At 38.0% G+C, this 23,025-nt stretch overlaps 1 protein-coding gene across 32 annotated transcripts in view; it reads right to left on the bottom strand.

Annotated features, from left to right (window-relative positions):
* Positions 1-23,025, bottom strand: part of ZBTB20 (zinc finger and BTB domain containing 20) — an 816,455-nt gene that overhangs the window by 364,131 nt on the left and 429,299 nt on the right. For all 32 annotated transcript variants that reach the window (XM_059164023.1, XM_059164028.1, XM_059164024.1 and 29 more), the window contains one exon: positions 10,703-10,750. The gene's annotated coding sequence lies outside the window, so the exon portion shown is untranslated. The remainder of the gene's footprint in view (positions 1-10,702; positions 10,751-23,025) is intronic.

Genomic DNA, 23,025 nt, shown 5'->3' with positions numbered 1-23,025 from the left:
AAGCAGGAAGAGAGTTTCAAACTTTCCATCTCGTTGTTTGAGTTCTGGGGCCTCATTAATTTCTCTCACAGAAGATGGACTCTTCCCTGGTGCTGATTATAGATATAGTGGATTTGCATTTCTGCCTAGAAAACAAGCACCAAGAAGACTTCACCATGTCTCATTCTATACTGGATTCACATGATGGTAGCAATAAATATCCCTAAACAAGAGTCATTCAAAAGCTTGTTGAATTTGACCAGATACTTCAATTGGTAGCAGGTCCTGCCACCATTCCTACTGTTTGATCCTGAATTCCTCAACATTTTTTTCTCCACTATGTACACCAGGTACACCATTTCCACCATGTACAAGAAAGGTGATATTTAGATTCTAACACATTTTCGTGGACTTACCTTGAGTTATTTGCAACTTCTGGAGCACAAACTAAAACATTACCATTGGCTCTCACTTAATAAAGCATGTTAGAAAACACAAGTATATGAGTAAAACTTCATTATAGGAACAATCTTGTGTTTGTTGCAATTTAATTTTTAAAAGAGTAAATCAAATACATAAACTCCCTAAGTTTATTATTCATAACAAATCTTTTGTAATGCATCTCATGCTTGATTGAAACTCATGAGTGTTTCTCATTACCGACAATAGAAGTCACTAGTATAAATTATGCATTATTCATTCATCTGACAAACATTAATTGAGCATTTACTACATGTCAAGACAGTGCTAGATACAGGAGACCACAGGTGTATAAAACAATGTCTCTTTAGGTGTTAACAAGTACTGACATGAGCAATTGGGCTTCTGTTGGACTTTGGGAACCAGGATATGAATGGGCAGTGATTCACTGGAGGAAGCAGACAGCAGAGAAAAAGGGGCTGTGAATTGACTAATTAAAACAAACAAACAAACAAACAAGAAAACAATCTGGGTACCTGTCTCATTTTGGGTTCTTCCAAAGAAGAGTCTGCAACAAGGACCTGGGTACAGGTTGTAATTTGGAAGGTGATCTTAGAAGGCAGGCATGAAGGAGTGGTGAGTGAGTCAGAGCAGAGGACAAGGCAACGATGAAAATGTGTCAAAGGGGCCAGCCACCAGTGTATCAACGGGAGCATAATTCAACCAGTATCTCTGAGACTTGTGCCTAATGTCTCCAGAGGTATCCGAGGTATGGGTTTGAAAGAAACAGAGCCCGGCACATTTTTTCTCCAGTTCTGTTCTTTCTTTGGTTGAGAGATGCTCCAGGGCATTAAGTGGCTAACCCTGCCCACCCACCCCACATTTTCCCCTATCTAGTGTAGGTTTCTTGAGCTCCCCTAGCCATGGAAAAGATCCTGGGAAAAGCACTCCTGAGGTGGGACTCTGGGCTAACACAGAACTGCTTCAAGTGGAGCTGAAATCAGAGGTGAGCTGAGGGGCTGAGATAAGGGTTAGACACATCTGCCCGAGTAGCCAACAAAGACTTCTGGGGAGTGGGGCATAATATATTGCAGTCTGATCGAGCAGCCCCTAAAGGATAGTATGGGGAAGGTTAGAATGACATCTTTTTACTAATTATATTCCACATAAAGTGCGTCTGACTCCTGTAAGAACTCAAACTTGGCGACAGTAAATTCTGAAACTACTCAGGTAAGAAACAGAAAAATGATGATTTGCTAATCGGCTTACCTAATTCTCTGGCTAGGATGTCAAGATTGGACTCAGCAGTTCTTGTGAAAATTCTGACACTCATTCACCAATTATCCCCTAGAAGGTGCTATGTATCGATCTCCTTGTGTTTCAGGGAAGAAATCTTTGAACTGCTCCAAGATTTCCAAAAATGGTGATACATTTTTGCATCATTTTGTCATGACGGGCCTATTGAAAAACTTCCTGACATTCTGAATTCATGGCAGTAATATCTACGCTGCTGTATTTGGCTTGCATTTTTGTTTTGTTTTGTTTTGTTTTGTTTTGTATTAAAACAGAGGAGAAATGGGTAAAGGTTAAAAACTACACCTAAATGTATTAGGCTTGAAGGCTTTGAACATAAATGAGAAGTTTTACAGGAAGTTATTCAGACCTTTAAGCTTCTATAAACATTTCATCATTGCTGACAAGATCCACTTTAGCAGTTTCTGTGTTGCTATATGGGTGAAGGTGAATTTATTTTGCAATTCACCAAGCAGTGTAGGAATCTTCTGGGGAATTTTGGTTTGGGGGTCCAGAGCCCAAGGTGGAACAACAGATACTTTTGTGGTCATAGGAGAAGAACTGATAGACCCCACGTTCTTCTATTATAATGTATAAAAGAAGGAATTGGATTCCTAATCCCTAGAAAATGTGGTGGTGGTAGTAGGTGGGTTATGGTCCCTTATATGAACATACACGGCTTCCCCCTGACAATGAGTGGGCTAGTCTTTAAAAAAGTTCTGAAAGAGAAAAGGAAAAGCTCCAAGGGACCATTTAGGCTCTGTCAGTGAGTTCCATCCCAAGACATCAAATCCAGTTGCACAGAAACCAAACGTCAATATTTACAAAGCTCCTTCCATCTTCTATCCTGCTTCCTTTTTTATTCGTGCCTTTTCTGCTTTTCCTTCCTCCGGATTCCCTGGATCCTTCACTTCACCCTCTCTCCCATTTGCGCTCACTCTCCCCACCCCCATTAGTCAGGCCCACCACGCGTTTTTCCCCAAAGCGTCTTCAGTGACAGAAAGGAAAGGACTTCAAACAAAGCCATCGTCCAACACACAGAGCTCCAGTCCCCTGGGGGACTGTGACTGGGGCAAAGCCTGAGGAGGGGCGCTCACCCCTCTGGGGCTCTTCAACCCAACAGGCGATTAGGCTTCAGCCGGCTGATAGCTGTATGGAGCCTCATGATTTCAAAGCTTTCAGAGGCTGACAAGGACTTGCTAATTTAAAACTTTCTAACCAATTACAATCACAAAGAACTCAGGACAATAATCAGTGAGCAAAATGAAACTGCTGGAGTGAAGCAGCCCTAGCAGGTTTCGCTCTTGTGGCTCTGCACATGACGTGCAGCTGGGACTCTGCTTCCACAAGTAAATAAAAATGCATTATAAAATAAAAACATGCACAATGGGTCCCTCTTGCTGTCTTGCTCCTGGTAGTTGGGTCTGGAGGAACCCTGTCCTGCATGTAGCCCATTAATTTCTGACGGTGTTAATTAAAAACTTTTGATGCTGGCTTGAATGGAAAATACCTCAAACACTGTTTCCTCTATTGAAACACTAAGTTCCAAGTCTTGGATTATTAGGTTAAGCTCTGTCACAGCAGTGAGACCAACATAAATGCTTTTCATACCATCCGACTACTACTACTACTACTACTAATAAGAATTAGTAATAACAAATGAAAAGAAAGAGGAGAAACTGTTTAGGTTGAAACTCCCTCATTTCAACCTGTTTTGCTTTGTTTTGTTTTTAGAACTAAATTGAAAATTCGGGTCCCTGAGTGTAGAACATATGATATTTTAAAAATCTTTTTGCAAATCCTTACAGAACATTCAAATCACCCAATGTTCCAAGACCTGAATTTTTTATATTTTAAAATGGGGAAAGCTGCTTAAAATAAGTGAATCAGCTGCTAAGTGATTTCTCTCTGTCTCTTCCCCTACTCTCTTTTGAGAGGCTGAAAAAATGCTTAAAATGGTATATGCAATTGATATGTGCTGCTTAAGAAGCTTAATATAATTACTGAGGACTCTGACTTTCTATTTAAAATGAAGACAGACTGGGGCAATAAAAACTATGAGTTGTGAGTATTCATCCCTCTAGAGGTATGGAAAATGTTTCCAAACGTTTAGTCTACTGCACACGGTAAGGGGTTTCAAGCAGTTATCCACAGGGCTCTCTGTCCCCCCGGAAACCTAGGGAAACCGAGGAAATCCTGACAATAACGTAAGGAGCCAGAGTAACAGATGCTGTGCAGGAAGCCAGCAAATAAAAATGCATCTCTGTAATCCAATGCTTTGTGAAGTGCTAACGAAACCAACAAAACATTCTGATTGGCTTCTAAGACTCTCCTCCAATTTGATTTTTTAACCATTCTTCCCTGTTGTTCAGGCTCCTGAATCCCCGGACACCTTGTGGGAGAGGGCCCTCAAATGTCAATTCACCGATGCCCTTTTCTCTCTTCTGCTCTCATGTGCTTCACTTTCTCTCCCATTTTTCATCTCTCAATCTGTTTATTCATGCTGTCTGCAACATCAGCTGAATCCTTGAGGGACGACAAAACTTTCCTTTTTTACCCTGAAGGTCTTCATCAGTCTTATTCTTGTTTTGATCTACGCATCCCTAAAGTGGATGAAGTTCTGCATAAAGAAAGGCGAAGCATTTTGGCAAATCTCCTTTCCTTCCCTCCCTAACCGCAGGCTGCACTGACCTCACCCTCTTGCAAAAGTTTGCCGAACTGGCCTCCCGGCCTAATGTGACATGATGGGGATCCTTCAGCAACATCAACAACCACAATAACAGACAACCCTCACCGTAAAGCACGCGAGGGGAAGATGTAGAGCAATAGCAAGAGCTAAAACTCTAAAAAGGACGTTCGGCCTGAGCAAACCACAGCATGAATCTATTTGTTCACAAAATTTATGAATTTTCCTGGGTAAATTGACAGGCGATATTGTCTACAAAGGACTAGTAAATGTAAATTAACTAACAGATATGTAGCAAATGAGTGCATTTAAAGATGATTTCCAGCTGAAATGATTTTTCTTCCGAGAGACCAAGTTTTTGCTAAACTTAATCCTACTCTCTTCCCTCTCCAGCAGCAGAAACATCTGGTCGGTTTTAGATTCCCCTTGGATTTCCAACTTCAAAGGGAATTATAAAGAATAACAAATTCATGTACCGGCACTAAAAAAATTAGAGCAGCAGGAGAGAATGGTAAAATTGTCCTTATTTGACTGCTAGTGACAGGCGCCACAGGCAGAACTATAAGAAAAGACAAAGGCAAGATCACCAGTTGACAACCAGAGTTCCTAGAAGGGACAGAATCTTTGGTTACATGCAAATATGCACAGGGCCCTTAGCAATCTCAAAGGAGATTTCTCCTTGCTTAAAAGAAGAAAAAAAATTAAAGGAGTTAGAAGGTGAGAGAGAGAGGAAGGAAGAGGAAGGAAGGAAGGAAGGGAGACATATACCTGTCACACAGTAAGCAACTGCAAAAGTTTGTTCAAACAATGATCTGGAGAAAATCTTAAGGACTCAGCCCCTGGGTTTTTTATTTGATCTATAGAAAACCTGAGTTCTGATTCTACCAAGGGCTAGATACGCTGTCTCAGAAATAACTCAGGCTCTTAAGAATGCACTAGAGTTGCCATCTCCTCCTAAAAAAATGAGACCTCCAAGAGTCTCTTCCTTGCCCTGGATCTTTGTCAAAGGATGGCCAGAAATTAAAGTCCTCCATGAGTGGAGGACTAGGGTCTGAACGAACTATTGATATTTGCTGTTGTGCCAAGTTATGCTTGACACCACGTTATAGAACTGGATGTATCTTTCTCCTCTGTCATGTACTAGGAAAACTGAAACATACTTCTTAGAGTGCAGGTCTTGATATAATAAAAAAGAAAATAAGAAAAGTTAGGGAAAGTATAATTTTGCCCTTATAATTAGCTCTTATAAACAGCTCTTTTCTTTCCTTTTTCATGTACAATGTGTATAGCAGTAACAATAAAAATAAGACATGATTAACCAATCAACTTGTTCATGGACAGAGAGAGAGAGTTAAGGGCTAAAATGTCTTTAAATAATTAATTATAAAAGTCTTTAAACTTAGTGTTCAGAGGTTACAGTTCCCCACACCACAAATACATTAGGTTGATTCACAGAGTGGCCCTCAAAAACCAGAAAGCAAATTACTTTTGACCAAAAAATATTTATCAACAGCATGTCAAGAATATTTCACAGGGTAGGATAGAACAAACAGAACTAATTCTCTGTGGACCTTAGCATGGTTTATAAATTGAGCAGTCCCCCAAAGAGAAGACCATCTCCCAAGTAAGTTGTCTGTATCAGAGGCTTTGAGTCATCTTTAATGAAGGAAGAAAAAGTTAAGACTTTTCTTCAGCATTTCCAATGTAAAAGGACTGAGCTGGCTGGAAAAACATCTTGAGTGTCTGTCTTGCATGGGGTTTTCAATCTTCGCTCGCCACTCCAGGTAAAGCAGGATCACCCTAGTGATCTCACTAAGAGAATGCTGTAATTCCTATCCTGATGGTAATTGCATATGATGATGTAGTACACATCCAATAACGTTTGTCCAGAAAATATGCCAACTTTGTGAAACATGGATCTGATCATATGAATAAACCTTTTTTTTTTTCTTTTGTAACTATCTATGTCTTTGGTCTAAAATGAAAATCCTGGCTTGACGCAGGCCTTTACAAAGGATTCCTTGCCCTGTATAAGCAGAATCATCCAATGATGATTCTGAACTTATCTAGGCAGAGGAAGTAGAGGATTGGAATACTATTTTATTCCAAGAAATGCTTTATAGCTTGAGGATAGATATGGTCCCAAATAACAACAATTGAGCAAATTCCATACCCAAAGGCAGAACATAAGGAAACCCCACAAACATATACCAAGAAGCAAATACTATCGTTAATAATAATAATTATTATTACAGCTATTATCAGAATGAGGCATTGATGGATCACTTGGGTATAATATATAATACATTAGCTAGAAAGAACCAAGGGTAAACTTATGTTTATCTTTAAAAGGCAGTTTGTATTCTGGTTTATATGTCATGAGTTACATAATTAACACTCATGATTACAGGATGCAGGAAGAGATGAAGACTTATACCTTTATTTCAGTTGCTGTATTGTTAATATCAATCTTAAAATTAATGATGAAAAGGTTAGCTATTTTAAATTATGGGTATTATGGGGTATGGTAAAATATCCTTGCAGCTTTAAAATAGTGGCATAAAATATATATTTAAATTATAGAACTCGTTATTGGACATTTCTGTCTATAAATGAATGATAAAATAAATATACAAAATAAAAAACAAAAAAAAATAGTTAGTGGCTAGAACCCACCTATCTTTCCTTGGAATGCCTGTCTCAATGCCAAGCCATTAGATCCTTCCCTGACCTTTTCAGGGCATTTTAATAGTGGTAACACCAAACCAGGGTAAAGGAGAAATAGTATCAGAAGGCTGAGAGGGAAAAAATGAAATGGGAAGAAAAAAGCGTTTGTATTGTTTACACCATCTAGTCTGGCAAATTTTACAGATGCTTTCCGTTTGCTTGGGATAGTTTATTGCTTATGTTATTTCTTTTCTTTTTCCTCCATGTGCTTCCCTCTACCAACTTTGGCTGAAAATACTTTGTATGTGTCCATACTGTAAGCCCTCATTTTTTTGTAGAGATTTAGTGTAGTGAAGAGCACTTTTTCCCCCCTTCTTCTTCCCCAAGGGTTAGGCACATCAATATTCTAGCTACTCACTTTCGAGGCCAATGGAAAATGTGCTAAGATTAAATAGACCTGAGTAACACATAAATCCAGTTTACACTGATGCAGTATGTTACATAGTTACTCACATCCTGAATTTCTGATGAGTGGAATACACCTTTTGGACAACACACTACTACTGAACCATCACTGACTACAATTCAAAGACAGCGAGACAAGACTAAACCCTAACTCTAGGTTCTCTACAGAGAGCATAATTTGCACAGAGCTCTCTTCATCTGTGGAGCTCTGTGTGCAAAGGATCTAGTCTAGCCATAGAAAACCAGGTTCTTTAAATATTCTCAGAGCAAACTAGAGCAATACTTACAAGCACATAGGGAGTGCCCTTTGTTCAGCAATATACTGTTTCTTTGACCCTCACTTCCCCAAATAGCATTTTTCTTTTTTTAATTATTCAGACTATTAATATAAATTCCTCCCTTTTCAGACTTCGTAAGTGCCCCGTTAGGAAGAAACCTTTCCTTTTTGCCAATAAATCTTTTAAAAAACGATGCTTTTAAATCCAGTGTTACGTTTGGTTTAAGTAGATTGGCCATATTTATCCACTATGGGTTAGCTGCAGCCACACTGGGCTTCTAAAGTAGTCAGAACACTCTAGTTTCCTTTTACCTCACATACAGAATTGTATATAAACAGCATATATCCCACAATGATAAAACTAGCAGCAAATCATCATTTTGAATCAAGTAAGAATAGTGCCCCCAAAAAAGATCCCCCAAGAAGCCTAGGCAAATCTGTCAAATGTCTCTCTGGTCAACCGAATTGCCCTTTGGATAACAGGTGTACCTAAGAATGTTATGAGACACTCTGTCGGGACTTTATGACCAATTGTAACATTTTAAGAAATATAATGGCAGTATACTCAGAAGAAAAATACTCCTATATACAATGATTAGAATTATTATCTAAATGTTTGTATCATGAACATGTGAAAAAGTCCTTATGGGCCTAAAATCTCAATGGACTAAATGCTATGATGTCTGGGGTTTGCTTCAAAATGATATGGTAGCAGCATAGGAAATGGCAGACCAGCCTGGGGAAGGGTCCATAAGAGTTCAGTGGAGTAGTGTGTCTATGTTCACATATTTGCAAGATTTCATAACAAAAAATCCAAAAGTATATACTGATTTGAACTTTCACTCCTTTAGTCATTATTGATTGATTCATTTACTCTTTATATGCAAGACATGGTGGGGGCATAAAAAGTAAAACAAAACAAAACAAAATAACCCCACAATACTCTTGTTGCATATTTAGATTAAATAAGTGATTCCTCTTCAGGAAGCATATATACTTATGTAAGCTGATGTTCATAGGAACCATGTAATTACATGTAAAATTCTTAGGTTAAATTTTGAAAGCAGGACACAAAATTATGTACAAAGTATGTTTACAATGTGTTTTTTAAAAAATATATCCTCAGGGGGAAACGAGAGTAAAGAAATACATCAATGGTTATTAATGATTGGATTTAAATTATGGAAATAATTACTTGTATTTTTCTTCATTTTACTCCTATGTGTTTTTCCAAATTATTTTTAATGAGCATGTATCATTTTCAAATGAAAATAAATTTTTATTCATTAGTGGATAAGATGTGCTCTCCTCTCCCGAGGAGCTTTTCACTAAAACAGAGAAACTACAAACACACAGCTTTGCCTAGATACTTTAAATCTTCATACCTAGAAGTGAAATACACCCACAGGAAAAGAAATGTCAATACAGATTTTTATCTGATCATAGAAACATAAAGAGCTTTCTGTGTGTTGTACAGAAATAAGGGAGGAACCAGCTTCTCTGCAAGCCAGAAAGAGTGAAATTCAGGCCATTTTTTGATGAGATCCTTTTGCGATGAAAGCAATGGGAGCAACAAATTTAAGTTACCAAGTAAGCCTGTCCCTTGAGACCTGACGCTCACTTATAGGAGTTCCTTTTTGGTCAGCATAAGAAATAAAGCATGGGAGTGGGGGGGTGCGAGTCGTTATAATCCTAAAGGCTGGAGGCCTTCACTGGTAAGATGGGTATGTTCAGAGAAACAGAGGTAGATGTGCGACAGAATGAGAAACAAAATTCGACAACTATGGATTATGTGCAGTAGATATGGGAAGTCCCCACTAGAGAGCTATCTTTATTACCCCAAGAGATTATTTTCCTCATTTTATGCACATTCATATAAAGTGAAGTCAAGAGTATAACTTTTAAAGGTTTGGATGAATATGATGTTCATGACTAAATAAGCCTGGCTGGAGCCAGGCAGAATATCATCAGATGCCAGGCAAGTCACCCCCTCTGGTCCTCCTCCCTCTCCAGCACACTGGCCAGGACATTTCAACACCGGCCAACCTCTAGCAAACGCTAAGCTCTTTTAGGCTCTTTCTGACTTGAGGATGCTTTACGAGTACACCCTTAGTCCTGACCTGCACTCTCCTCCCAGCCACTGAAATCTCAAGAACTCCCGAAGGCCATATACGATACCAACCTTTTTGAAACTTCACCAGTTTCCATGAAAAGACACACACACCCTCAAAGCTTTCAAAGCTAATCTTACTCACAGCTCTGGTCTTGGGCCTCTTGGCTCTTAAAAGAAGTGGCTATCTGTATTCATGTTCCTAAAGGACACTTCCCCTTCCATTTGTGGGTGTAAACAAGAGCAATCGTGTCTGATTTTAAGATTGATTCAAATGAAGCAAATACATTTCAAATTTTTAGCATATCATAGAATAATAATAAGCAGTTCAAAGTATCACAAAATGTATTCGGAAGGTTCTGTTTTTGTTTGTTTAATGCCAAAGCATCCAACGTTCCACGTGGGAAACACCAGTTTCCAACCTCACCACATCACCCTCTCTGTCCATTCAGGGATCTCCTTTGGATATCTGTATCCCTGGAGAGCCTGCCAAACAAGTCCTTTGAATACTTCTACCTCTGGGTGGCAAAATCATCATGAAATGTTTGTTGACATCTGTGACCAGAGGCTCTTGGGATCATGTTTCTAATCATTTTAAATGATGGTATTTCAAACAAACAAACTGGATATAAAATCTGTACCCTTCACCAATGTCAAAATAAGTTCTATTCAAATTTAGTATTTGAGGTGATGGACACACCACAACCTTTACATCGAATTCTTTTAGAGTCTGGGAGAAACACACTTGACTTCTTCGTACTTCAATATTGTAGACTGCCATTTAGGGATAACAGAAGTTACTCACCGGACAGCAAAGTTCTGAGGAATATCCAGTTAGTGATGGCGAAACATTCTGAAATGAAAAGAATACCATAAATGCTGGGCATTTAATAAATGCATGACAACACGATGATCATGGGAGAGAAAACACATCTGCTTCTCACCTTGGGATGCTGACTCAGTGATACTACACAGACAGTAAAGGAGACTTCCTTTTGGGAAGGACATACAAGTGTACACTGGGAAAGGGGTGTGTGCAGCTGTCTGCGTGCTCAGCTTTAAGGGCTCGAACCAGTTGCAACCAGTTGTGGATGACTTGCTGCCCATTTTTGCAATTCACTGTAACTTGTATTGGGAAAGTTATGTTTTATGGTTAATTATCCATGGTCTGTTTGAAAAAATAAATCAAACCATTGTGAACCACCAGGATTTGCAGCTCCATTTGAACTTTACTGTACTTTTGATTAAACATTTTTGTAAATAAAAACAAACTGGTTTCTTCTTGTTTTTGGTTGTTTGTTACTTGTGTTCTGGATATAAATATTGTGGCAATGGTGGGAGAACGAGTTATGGATTATTTACCCTTGGTTTCATGAGTTGTGAGTTACTGGCCTTATTCTCCTTCATGAGTATAAATAAATGTATAGTATTAAATTCCAAGTCCTGTAAGACAAATGGAACGACTGAACTGAAACCTTTTAAAACCAAAACCTTTTATGCTAAGTCACAGAGCAACAAAACAAACCCCAAATTAACATTTAAAAAGCTTCTACTGTGGAGCAACAAAATCCCCCAATATTATATAATCTGCATTTTAAAAACTGCTTGCCTAACGAGCAGCAGTCTATCAATGATTCCACATGCTTGTCTTCTCACTGCTTTTATAATTTAGAAGCCATAGGTGATTTACCAGAGTTCACCTCCCACCCTCAATATCACCACCAGAAAGGAGCCTTGAAAACAACCAGCATAACTAACTGAAGTAAAAATTGATTTAGAAAGATCTGGAATTATTGTAACTAAAAGTAGTGAACCTCTACGTAAAGAAGAACTTTATAAAAATTTGTCTATGGCCTTCATCCTGACACTTATATAAATAAAAGGAGTCTGAAACACAATTGTCCAGGGAAAACGAGAAAAGCTAAGATTCAAAGGACCTATGGCACAGGGCAAGAACAATGTGTTTGAAACCCAGAATCTGAAGCTCCCAACACATCTGCCTATGGCACTTAATGAGGACCACCAAAGTAGCTTGCCAAAAATTATGTTTTAAATGATCTACTCTTCCATGCAACACTGACCACTGAAAAAGACCTCTAGGAAACATAAAATTGCCTTCTGCGATTTGCTACTTTTATAAAGACAGAGACAGGATAATAAAGGCTTTCTTAAAAAATGGGGTGACCTGTCCATCGCTGGGACCTGAAGAGCACTGTATCAGATTTCATCTTACCCTTCCTTCCTCTCAAGGTTTGCTGCTCACCTGCAGAAGCACTGTGAAGGAATGGCTATGGAAGGTCCCTCACCAGCTCACAAAACGTGATAAAATATTTATGAAGGGGCTAAACTTTGCAAGGCACAGCTAGAGTAATTCTGCTTGGGAAGGTAAATCAGTGGCTAAGGTTCTTGTTGCAACATTTAAAAATATCTATTACTACAGCCAGCGGGGAGGAGAAACGAGGTTCAAAGTGTTATGAAGGATTTCTGAAGAGTTAGAAACTGTTTAAAACTCTCCCTGGCTTCTTGGATGCCTTGAGAACAGAAAGTTTAGGCCTGCCGGCCCTTCGAAGCCTGGATCCCACATCACCAAAGGAAAACTCAAAGTAGCCTATATGTTTCCAAGGTCCTGGTTACAACTGAAAATGAGGGCTGACCTGAATCATGTGGCAGCCATCGGATGCTGAAAGGTCAGTTCTGCCCTAAGTACGGTTCAGAGAGTGTAAAAACCCACTGAAATGAAAACGGAAGCTATTCTGAGAAACAGGCAGAAAAAAAAGTTCAAAGATTACTTGAAGACATTTTCCTCTATTTCTTTTATAATACACACCTTTAACTCTTTTTGACAACCAAGAAAACGCTCTAGCTATAGAATTCTACGTTTTCTCTTAAATCCAGGCAGCCTGTCTGAAACTCAGGATATACAAAATGACTCCTAAGTGCTTGGTTACAGATGAATAATCATGTTCAAATCGTATTATAAAGTATGGTATTTTATATGATGCAAGTATATACGTACAGAATTGCGTTCCTGGAATCCAAACTCAGCCATGACACATGGAGAGGGACACTCAGAAAATGTATACCTGGGAATATGATTTCCTGGTTTAAGAACAGAGTATTCTGACCAACTTTCCGTATTTTTCCACAAATCTACCTGAGCTATAGATCCTTTTAAGGAAAAAAAAAAAACAAAAACAAACAAACAAACCAGGAAGCATACTGATAAAATACCTAAAAAGTATATACGCGCTCACTCATTATACATTAAGACAACTAAAGATGCCCCTTTGTTGTCAGAGATACTGAGACACGATAATCCCAATCCTCTTGATTACTCAGTTGCTGCAAGAGAGACACACATTGAGGCACTGAGACCTTAAAAACCAGATAAAACTCTCCTGGCTAAGCTTTTTATCTTTATGCACCAGATTTTTCCATACAGAGAGAATCCTAAATTTAATAGCTAACACATAGGTGAAAGGTAAACAAAATAGGACATGGCCAAAATCTTTTTTTTTTTTTTTTTTAAGTGAAGGAACACTCACTGCTTACCTTCGGTAAAGTCAAATGAACCAATATCATCTGGCTTTTCCATCCAGAAGAAAATATGACTTGGAGGAATGTTCCTGATCTCCAGTAGAAGGAGATTCATTTCCTCGCCTCCCCATCTTGGATTGCATTATGAATGACAGGAACTAGTACCAGCCACCACCGCTCACACATATTTTCCCCTAGCAGATACCCAACAGTGCCTAGGCCTGTGCACCCATTTTATGAACATTTAATAGGCAGAAACTACAAAGGAAGAATAAAACAAAACTGGAAAGTCTTCCAACTTCCCTCATCAAGTGCATGTCTGATTCCCAGAGGACATCAGTCCATTAAGTGAAATAAAATATTATAAATGTGGACAGGAGACTAATAGACCTCATACAAATCTCACTGTGTTCCCACTTAAGCTGGGTAGGGAGTTATTCTGGTGAAAAAGTCGGGGTGGGGGGCGGTGTGGGAAAGGAGTGAAGGGCTACAAAGAGACAAAGAGACTTAGAGGTGGTGCAATGAATTCCCTGTGCCAGGGAAGAGTATGACAGAAAGTTCTAAATGGAAATCCCAGAAACTGCAGGCTCCTAGTGGAACTGTTGTTTAGGGGATGAATTCTATAGGGAGTTTGAACTAAGTGTCTGTGCTATAGCATCTAGATGTTTCTTCTTTCATTAAGACTTTGGAGTTTGTCATGAGAAAACAAAACAAAACAAAACAAAACAACCTAAAAAACATTAGAGCTTTCTACAGCCCCAAAGTAAAAGGCGAGAGAAAGACAGGGTTTATATAACTGGCTTTTTACATAAATATTACATCAGGATACATTTCAAACGAAAACATACACACACACACACACACACACACACAGCCGTCTTCCTTATTCTCTATTTTAAAATTCATTTCATACTTTAAATGTTGTTGATTTTTCGCAAAACAAGTAAAAACCAAGTCAGCATTAAACACCTCAGAATAATTTCAGTCTTGAATTACTTGGAAAATTCACCACATCATGGAGGGTCACAAAATCCTGTTTTAAAGTCAGCGAAGGCACTGACAATTATGGGATGTTTTGCTGCAGCCTAGGGCAACTAGAAATGGCCACGGATGTTAACGAACTCCCTCCTCAACAGTCTGAGAAAAGGGAAAAAAAAACTGTAAGTTTCCCCATCTGTTATTTCCTTTTTTTTTTCTTTTTGGCTGTGGAAAAGTAAAATTATGCAAGAGCTTTTGAATGTAAAGGCTGTGTGTGCTTTTTCCCTTTTTGTCTCTGTGTACCGGTTATGTGATGTTGCGTAACTGAGTACAGAGTAGGCGGTTAGCGTTTACTATTGATTTACACTATGCCATCTAATGAATTCATAGCACTAAAAAGAAAGGAACGAGAGGGGGAGGGAGGAAAAAGAAAGGAGAGGACAGCAAGAGGAGAAAGGAAGAACAGAGGAAAGAGAGAAAGCTTATTTAAAGACACAGTTCTAAAGCCTAGAATAGTTTCATTCTTGTTTCCTCTAGCTCTGACTTCTGGTTATTGTTCAGGTCTCAGAAAAATGGACTTTGAACTAGTGACCCCGATATTCCAACCTTATTTCTAACTAGGATTACTGGTAGGTAAATGTATGAAAGTACTAATGTGTCAAATTACTTGAAAGCAATTCCACTGTCAGACTTCTCCATGCGTACTTACTATCATTCTCTCTATGCATTTGTGCCTCTGTATCTGTGATAGCCAATGCTATAGTCCCACTAGTTTACCTAGTCCCAAATACTATTTGAAAGACACATGAGGCAAGTAGAAATACGTTCTACCTTGCCCATCTCCTTTTAAAATTGCATGAAGAATGCATTTAGAAATCTTTGAAGAGGTCACTGTTTTATTTCGGAAGAAGATAGGCCACCAATTATTTGGCTACCCAGAACTGCCTAATACAGGATAATCAAAATGAGAAATGGGCAAAAGAAGGAAAGCTTCTAAACTGATGAACAACACTTGAAAAAGAAATTCAAATGATTTCCTACATTCTGCCCATGGAGAGCACTTAAAATTTAATGTTTGACCAAGACAATGATAGACATTCCTAGCCCTCAGTGTTTCCCATGCCGTACCGTGAGTTCCTAAATCATAGGCCAGAAAGTAAGAGTGAAGTTGGTTCTGCTGCCAAGTACAGGACCTTCCTGTACCTGAGTGCCCTCCTATGACTGAGAACAACTAGTAGGGTGAGGAAGAGAAAGAGAAGTTCTTGTTACTAGCAGCCAGCTCAAGGACAAGGCAGGGAGCTTGTTTCCTTCCTCAGTGTGAGTTTGTAAATGGGGCCTAGGAAAAATCACAGCCAGAAGAAAGAATAAGAATGTGAGCTTTCATTTCTCATCATCCAATCATCTCTTTTCACCCAATTTAGTGTATTAAATATTAAACGGATGCCTACTCATCCATTTGTCAGGGTTACTTTAATAATGGATATCGTGTGTTGAGCACCTAGCACAGTGCCTGTTACATTCTCTATGCTCAGCAAGTATTTGTTGAAACCGTAAAATGATTATGGAGAAACATCTCTGTAAGAAAAGTATCTTAAAAAGCCTAAGAAAAAAGAAAAAAGAAAGCCTAAAAAAAACACATTCCCACGATTTACAGGAACTCTTGAGCTATGTTACACTATGATTTATCTGCAGACACAAAATGATGGTATAGAGGAAGTATCAGATAGTTATTTGGGGACAGTTGTGTTCAGTTCCATTTTGTTGGAAAAAAGCTTAACAAAAATTATAATGCTGATAGCATCAGCAAAGTTTTGTGTTCATTTCCACTAGCCCTTTTGGACTATTTTTCATTTCAGTCTTGGGCACAGAAAAGTCCATTTTAATTTCCACGGACACATTCTAAAGGAAAAGTCATGGGATATCAACAAAATTCATCTTTTAAAAAATACTGAGAAGAATGTAGCCATTTAGTAATGGGAGAGAATATAGCTTTTTGTTGAAGGGCAAGGCAGGTTGAGTTTTGATTAGGTTATGCAAATTTAAATTAATAGCAGGGCAACCAAGAATGTACTGATTTCCATTTTCTTGGTTAAACAGGAGTTTTATAAGAAAAATATTCTGGATTAGAGAGTCAGAAATGCCATCTTTCAATGAATTGGTGAATGAGACCTTTAGAGGAAAAGTTGCATGGGCAATCTCTCAAAAATTTCAGTTGAAGAGTCAACTAAAAGCATGTTTGGCAGTGGCAGCCATAGTAATTTTTAAATAGTGGGGCTACCATGCAATTAGCAAGGTAGTCCTTGCTAATTCATCTAGGAACGGGCATATACATTTCAGTCAAAACCTTCAAAAAGTTGTTTTTTGTTTTTTGCTTTTTTTACTTTGATCAATGATATAATCTAATCAAATTTAGCAACTTCCTTAAATAAGCATCCTGGCAGTATACTGACAAGACCATCCCACATGCTCTGCCATTTCATGGATTCTAAAAAATGAATAGGAACTTGCTTGGACCCCTCATTTTATTCATGAAGATTCTGAAGCTCAGAAGGTAAGCTTCTCAGGGATATGTATTTTGAGACAAAGCTGGAACTAGTAGCTAAAGCTCCCAGTTCCTCTCTCCACAGCATAGAATAAGTTAATATTGTATCAACTGAATCTTATTTTATTTTATTTTTGGCCTTTCTTTCTCTCTTTTTCAAGTTTTTATTTAAATTTCCATTTGTTTACATATAGTAAAATATTAGTTTCAGGATGAATCTAATTTTAAATGCCATAGAGAAAGATCTGAAAAGATTCTTTTATAAGAAATCTTTACATTATGGAACATTGTTCACTTTAAAGCTATTTTATACTTCATTTTTTATCTTTAATCTTCCCTCCTCTTTCCATTCTTGCTTTTATTCTTTGGATATTTGGATACAGTCACTTTTAACTCTCTTTCTAGTTCACTTATTCCCATTCCTGATCTCAGCTCTTTCCTTTCTCTCACTCTGCATCTCTTTCTCCAACTTTTGTTTATTACTCTTCCTCATAAAAATCATTGTTTTGCTCACGTGCTTTGAGATCCTTAGAAGTCATAAAGGAAGAAAAAATTTGCATTTAACATTATACAATACATAGGCTTTTCGCATATACTCAAATTAAAAAATAAAATCTGCAACATGATACTAACAGTGTAGAGGCTTTGTCATTGGATGTTACAGCTGTGTAAACCCCGGCCCTGTCAATGAGACTGGAGCCTATGTTATAAGGAATCTCATCAGATGGAGAGCAAAGCTCACAATCTCCACACCACTCATTTTCCACTTCACCATGTCACCTTTCTTTTCCCTGTCTTTCCATTCCGGAGATACAACTATTTTTGGACTGATTATGGCATAGCAGAAGAAGGTCCAGAGAAATCCAGTGGCTTAATGTGGCTTCATGATACTGGCCAAACCCTCTCAATGCCAAAAAAAAAAAAAAAAAAAAAAAAAGTCAGAAAGACTTACATACAAAATTTGCAGTTACAAGGAAAGTAGAGTCTGAGGAGATTAAAAGAGAACTTGGACATGAGAATGAGGTCCCTGGATAACAGGAATGTTGCTGCCAGAATCTAATTAAGATTGTATCATTGTTTCCCTTATAAAATGTTAACTCTTATGGGGTTTACAATGCAGCTAAAATGATCAGCTCTAGGCTGAACACAGCTCCAAATATCTTCAAGTGGGAAGTATTTTTTCCCCTCTTTATTCCCTAAAAGAGAAAACATAAAGCAAATATTCAGAAATTTCAGTGGTATTTGGATTCTGACCTGATACCTTTCTCCAAAAAAAGACTAGGTGCAGGGGCCTCAGTTGGTTAAGTGTCAAACTCTTGCTCTTGGCTCAGGTCATGATCTTAGGGTTGTGAGATTGAGCCCCATGTCAGGCTCCACCCTGAGCATGGAGTCTGCTCAGGATTCTATCTCTCCCTCTCCCTCTGCTCTTCCCTGGCCCTCTCTCTCATAAATAAATAAACTTTTTTTTTTTTTTTTTTAAAGAGTAAGTGCTAATTAAGGAGCCTAATCTACAGTGAGTTAAAGTGAACAAAATCCACTGTGGAATGAAGGACATTAACCTAGTATATGAGTGGGAAATAAAATAAAAGAATGTCCTATTATTGTAAAACGTTTAATGTGCATCACTTGGATAGATATTTCATCCATTTTATTGATGTGAGTAGGATTTTGGGAACACTGTGTTGAAAAGTCTTCCACTCCTGTTTGCTAACTAGGAAAACTTAACAATCATGGGAGGCAAAAATTCCTAATGGTTTCTTTAGATCTCTTCCTCCATATTCCCGTTTTCAGGGTGGGTATTAGATAACTAATAATTTTTTTAAAACCAATTTTTCTTATTTCTCTAGCATTGGCTGTGATGTCTAACAGCTACAGTGAATGCTCTGCCACTGGTGAGAAGGGACAGGAGGAGGAAATAACAGACACACATTAAAATTAATAGGCCAGGAGGAAACTAGCATTTATTTAGTACATATTACATGCCATGTACTTCATTAGCATTATTCCATTTAATGAAAACCCCCTGTGAAGTAAATAAGATTGGCTGAAGTCTCATAGATTAGCAACCTAGTTACAGAGCTGTTAGCTAACCTGCTTAAGGACACAGAGCTAATTAAAAAGTTGTGCAGGTGAGGATCAGGACCTATTTGATTCCCAGGCCCACAGGTACCATAAGGCACCACAAAGTCAGCAGCAGAATATGAAGCCATCTAGCAAAACAAAACAAAACACCCAAACCAACCCAAACCCATTCGTGCCAATGATGAGAGCCACCACATGCTCTAAGTAGGCGATGGGAAGAGTAAATGATTCCTAAAAAGAAACAGGTTCTTGCTTTGCTCTTGCTTCTGATAAATCCCTGTTTTCTAAATGTGTATCTGGAAAATGTTTTTTTGTCATAGAAAAGAAAACGCACGATTTCCCAGCAATCAGACCCAATATTTGAGTGTTTATGAAGATCCCTTTAAAGATTTATACTAAATAACTAGATCATAGCTAAAATATAATGCATATAAGATCAGATGGTTAGTACATCAACAATTTTAATATGACTGTGTGTATGCGTATGTATTTGGGTGTATATGATATGTGTGCATGTGTCTATAAAATTTTTTTTACTTGTCAAAATTTCTGGCAATTTACTATATAAAGTACTTGACAAAAGCTAAACAGATTAAATATGTTAAGCAGAAGAAAAGGAAAGAACAAAGAAAAGAAGAGGAATGTATGTCTGTGTGAGTGAGAGAGAGAGAGATGTCCTATTCCTAAAACCACTGGGATTTTTTTAATGTATTTTTTAAATCATGACTTGGAGAGAACTTAATAATAAAGTAACAGTAGCCAAACAGATTTGAAAGGATAAATGAACAATTCTTTAGGCAGCATGAATTTATTCCTCAACTTTTAATACGTTCTTATTGCTTTGTCCTGCCCTCCTTTTGTGCTTTAAGTCTAAATTTGATTAGGAGCAGGAAGGAAGAAACACTAACTTCTGGCTTAGCAGAAGCACAAAAGAGCCGAGATCTAGAACATCTTCCTAGCCTTCTTTTCTCATCCTTATAAGGAAAAGCAATAGTAAACTAAACAACAAAAAAAGCAACAACTTTTGACAGTTTTGCTTAGGCAAAAGCAAGATTTGTTTCAGCACAACTTCAAGGGCTTTCTTCAAATTTTAGCTTCTCTGGATGGTCTTACGACAAAGCTGAAGAATAGATGCGATCTGTTTAGGGAAATAGATGAGATCTGGAGGAAAATAGGAGGCGCTCCTTATTTTCAAACAGTATTTAAATGCATGACCAAGATATAACTTGCAACGTTAAAAAAAAATTACACAGTTAACTCAAACCTGCTAAAAATAACTCACAATACCCTCTCCACTAAAACAAAACAAAATAAAGCAAAAACTCACAAACAATTATTTTGACTGGTGAAAACAGTGACATGAAAGTAACAGATGGAAGCTCAGTTTTACTCACACAACACACTCACTAAACACAATTGCAAGCGTCCCCACAAAAATAACTTAACAATGGTGACTTTGGCCTTGTGCTTCAAAATATCTCTCTTAGGTGAGTTTCCTTACAGACTTCAAAGGGTGTGTGAAAAATAACGTTAAACCAACTGTCTGTCCAGACCTGGAAACAGGAAAGGGCTGCCAATCACAGCCTGCACACGAAAGGGATCTTGTCACCTTTGTCAAGTCCTTTCTCAGGACTGGAGTAGGTGTTCTTTCCCTATGTATGATTTCTTGTTGCCAGGTAGTATTTTCAAGAAAGGTGACATATCTGTACTCTTAACAAACAGCACACTACAGAGCATCTAAAAACTTTCATAAATCAAATAATTAAAAGTAACAAATCTTCCTGCTAATTGCTCCTCAAAGTTGAAAGACAGGTTATTTTCTTACCTTACACCGTGCCTTCTGATCTGACAGTGTCATTCAATCAATAATTTCAATGTCAGTTACTGATTTTCAACTCTTTTATTACAAAGACTTCAAGCAATAATGAAATGGTGCTGATCTGCTTGCTTTCACTCTATATAACATCTATATTTATATGCTTTGCTTCTATTTGGATCTATATTTATCTGCTTTATCTGCCTACAGTGCATCTGTTTCTCATACACACAGACATATATTTATATATATACACACATACTGTATATATATATATAGGTTATATATAAACACACATACCCACAAAAAATGTATGAATGTATGCTAGTGTGCTTATTTCAACAAGCATACAGGTGCATAAATACTCAGACACATGACAAATAGACCAAGAACATAGATGTACATGTAAACATAGTTGTAAAAGGAAAAAGCATATTTCAACAATAGATATGTCTATAGTCCTTGAGACTTACACACTCAGCAGTGACAGCCATAGACTACTCTGGGAAGGAGAAAAACTCTTCAGAAAGCAAAACTACCTAACAAAGTAGAGATTATGCGTCTGACTTACTCATTTTAAAGACAAGGAACAGAGACACTGAGGCTCAGAGAGAAGGTCCGCCAGCTTTCTGGTGGCAGACCTGGAAGTAGCACCCAGGCCTCTCTCTGCCTTCTGGATTAATCCTCCGCTATGCTGGCTTGAGATGATGAAAACATTTTTCTAAGACCCAATATCATCTTCTAATTTCCATCCTATCCTATTCTTCCCCTTTCTTTGCTGCATGAAATGGAAGCAATTCATTCAAAACACTTGGAACGGTTCCAAGTGTTTAAATGTGCTGTATCATTTCACCTACACAACAGCTCTATCAAGCAGGTATTCTTGTTCATGCCCATTTGACAGAGAAAACACTTGAGGCCTGGTTGTTAAATCGCTCACTCAAAGTGACATAGCTAGTGAGCCAAGAAGCCGAGCTCCTCTGATCCTCCACAGCCTGTGTTTTTCCTGCTGGATCGTAATGCTTTCCTTAATACAAGTCTGAATGCCCTTCAAACCCCCGAGGACCACAGCCTAAGCATCATATAAATCTAACAACTGGGCTGATGCGTAAGGCCTAAAACAGAGGTTCTGTCAGACTGAGATAAAAATAAAGGGAGCAGAACAGGTATCAGCTTCACACCCCTAGTATATAGCCCAAACCCTCAAAGAGAAAACCGAAACATGCAAAATTTGGGCAAAACAAAACAAAACAAAACAAAACAAAAAATCCACCCCAAGGGTAGTCTTATGTGATTTAAAGTCTTAATAACTTCTAGTGTATGAACATTTTATGTCCTTTTTCATTAAAAGATTAGAGCAATCTGATAAAATTGAATCAGATGGGAAATAGAGGCACAAGAAAGAGAAGGGAAGGTAATAAAAAATAAAAAGAAAGAAAGAAAGAAAGAAAGAACGAACCACACCCCTCTTCTTCTCTTGGGACAACATCTCCAAAAATAAATAGTGATAAAAAAAAATACAAAGCCAGTACCAAAAATTGGTATTTCACCCCCACTTGAGTGTTAAGAACAAATTCAGAAACGCACCCATGTCTATGGTAATTTCATACAGATTTCCTCAGATAGTAAACCAGTGGTGAGCTACCCCGACACACGGGAGTTTTACTAGTTGTTCAAGCTTACACAGCACCCAGCACTAGGAGATGCCATGTGGATTTGTGAAATTCCCTGGGGCATACTGCATCTATAAGCCAAGGAACAGAAATTACCCTGATCCATACATGCAGCTCTTCATCTGTGACATATTGATAATTACTCTTTATTTGTGAATTAAATCCAAGTTATAAAAACAAGTTTCAGACATTTGTCACAAACAGGGTGCATTTTACTTAACTCTTTCAGAACACCATCTCAATACTGTCTCTAGGAAATGGGAGCTATCCTTGAAAAGGATAGTGTGGAAGGGCAGCGTGGATAGGATTATGGGTGAGAGAGAGAGAGAGAGAGATTGGGAGAGAGACTGAATTTGAATCCCAAGTCTTCTACCAATTAACGATATAGATTTAGGCGCATCACCTAAATGGATCTGAATCTCAGTTTCATTGCCTATGGAATGAAGAATAAAACCACCGATTTTGTAGGAACATTGTGTGGATGAGAAAGAGTCCCACAG

This window comes from Mustela lutreola, chromosome 2, assembly GCF_030435805.1.
Source record: "Mustela lutreola isolate mMusLut2 chromosome 2, mMusLut2.pri, whole genome shotgun sequence".
Classification (NCBI taxonomy): Eukaryota; Metazoa; Chordata; class Mammalia; order Carnivora; family Mustelidae; genus Mustela; species Mustela lutreola.
The sequence above is the reverse complement of the archived record's forward strand: the minus strand, read 5'-3'. Positions and strand labels throughout refer to the sequence as shown.